Source organism: Otolemur garnettii, unplaced genomic scaffold (assembly GCF_000181295.1).
Source record: "Otolemur garnettii isolate 467f Iridium unplaced genomic scaffold, OtoGar3 scaffold00051, whole genome shotgun sequence".
In the NCBI taxonomy this organism is placed as follows: domain Eukaryota; kingdom Metazoa; phylum Chordata; class Mammalia; order Primates; family Galagidae; genus Otolemur; species Otolemur garnettii.
The window spans coordinates 9415109-9417106 of NW_003852446.1; positions in this window are offsets into that span (position 1 = coordinate 9415109).

A 1998-nucleotide genomic window follows, 5' to 3' on the forward strand; every position below is an offset into this window, starting at 1 on the left:
GAGGTTGCTGTGAGCTGTGATGCCACAGCACTCTACCCAGGGGGATAGCTTGAGGCTCTGTCTCAAAAAAAAATAATAATAATAATAAAAAATAAAATGAAAAATAAAGAATGATGGCAATGATCCACCTATTCTGACAAAGAATATTTATTAGATATTGTTACGTTTAACAAAAAACAGGCTGGTCAGGCACAGAGGCTCACCCCTGCAATCCTAGCACTTTGGGAGGCCAAGGTGGGAGAAAGGCTTGAGGCCAGGAGTTCAAGACCAGCCTGAATAAGCGGGAGATCCCATTACTACAAAAATACAAAAAAATGGGGCAGAGCCTGTGACTCAAGGAGTAGGATGCCGGCCCAATATACTGGAGGTGGTGGGTTCAAACCCGGCCCTGGCTAAAAACTGCAAAAAATAAAATACAGAAAAATTAGCCAGGTGTGGTAGCACATGCCTGTAGTCCCAGCTACTCAAAAGGCTGAGGCAGAAGGACCACTTGAGCCCAAGAGCTGGAGGTTGTTGCAGTGAGCTGTCATGACACAGGCCAACAGAGGGAGGCCCTGTCTAAAGAAGCAAAAACATGGGGCACCTGCAGCTCAGTGGTTAGGGCACCAGCCACATGCACTGGGGCTGGTGGGGTCCAACTTGGCCCAGGCCTGCTAAACAACAACAGCAACAACAAAAAATAGCCAGGTGTTATGGCAGGTGCCTGTTGTCCCAGCTACTTAGGAGGCTGAGGCAAGAGAATCACTTGAGCCCAAGAGTCTGAGGTTGCTATGAGGTATGATGCTAAGGCACTCCACAGAGGTTGACAAAGTGACTTTAATTTAAAAAAAAAAAAAAATCAAGAACAGGTGACCCCAGCATACTGAGTGTATGTCTAAAAATTAAACACACATGTATTTGTTTCAATGAGGAAAAAAATCTGGAGAAATAAATACCAAAATTCCTCAGTAGTAAGATTTCAAGAGATATTTGTCTTTCCCTTTTTACTTACCTCATTAACCTTATTTTTATTTATTTATTTTTGCAGTTTTTGCCCGGGGCTGGGTTTGAACCCATCACCTCCAGCATATAGGGCAGGTGCCCTGCTCCTTTGAGCCAAAGGTGCTGCCCTTTATTTTTTTTAAGACAAGCTGTCCCCCTGGGTAGAGTGCTGTGGCATCACAGCTCACAGCAACCTCCAACTCTCGGGCTTAAGTGATTCTCCTGTCTCAGCCTCCCAAGTAGCTGGGACTACAGGTATCCGCCACAAGGCCTGGCTATTTTTTGGTTGTAGTTGTCATGGTTGTTTGGCAGGCCCGGGCTGGATTCAAACCCACCAGCTCTGGCATATGTGGCTGGTGCCCTAGCCGCTTGAGCTACAGGCACCAAGCCAACCTTATTTTTATTTATTGGTAGAAATGGTATTGTACAGATTGGTCTACAACTCATGGCCTCACACAACCTTCCTACTCCAGCCTATCAAGTAGGTGGGATTGCAGGCATGAGATACCAAGCCTGGCCTGACTTTACTATTATTGTTTTCTTTTTTTGAGACAGAGTCTCATTGTTGCCTGGGGTAGACTGCCATAGCATCACAGCTCACAGTAACCTCAAATTCCTGGGCTTAAGCAATTCTTTTACCTCAGCCTCCCAAGTAGCTGGGACTACAGGCGCCTGTCACAACACCTGGCTATTGTTTTGCTGCAGTTGCCATTGTTGTTTAGCTGGTCTGGGCTAGGTTCGAACCAGCCACCCTTGGTGCATGTGGCTGGCAGCATAACCACTATGCTATGGGCACCCAGCTCATCTGACTTTATTTTTAAAAATTATGTATTGCTGGGCAGCACCTGTGGCTCAGTGAGTAGGGTACCAGCCCCATATACCGAGGGTGGTGGGTTCAAACCCGGCTCCAGCCAAACTGCAACAAAAAGTAGATGGGTGTTGTGGCCGGTGCCTGTAGTCCCAGCTACTCGGGAGGCTGAGGCAAGAGAATCACCTAAGCCCAAGAGCTGGAGGTTG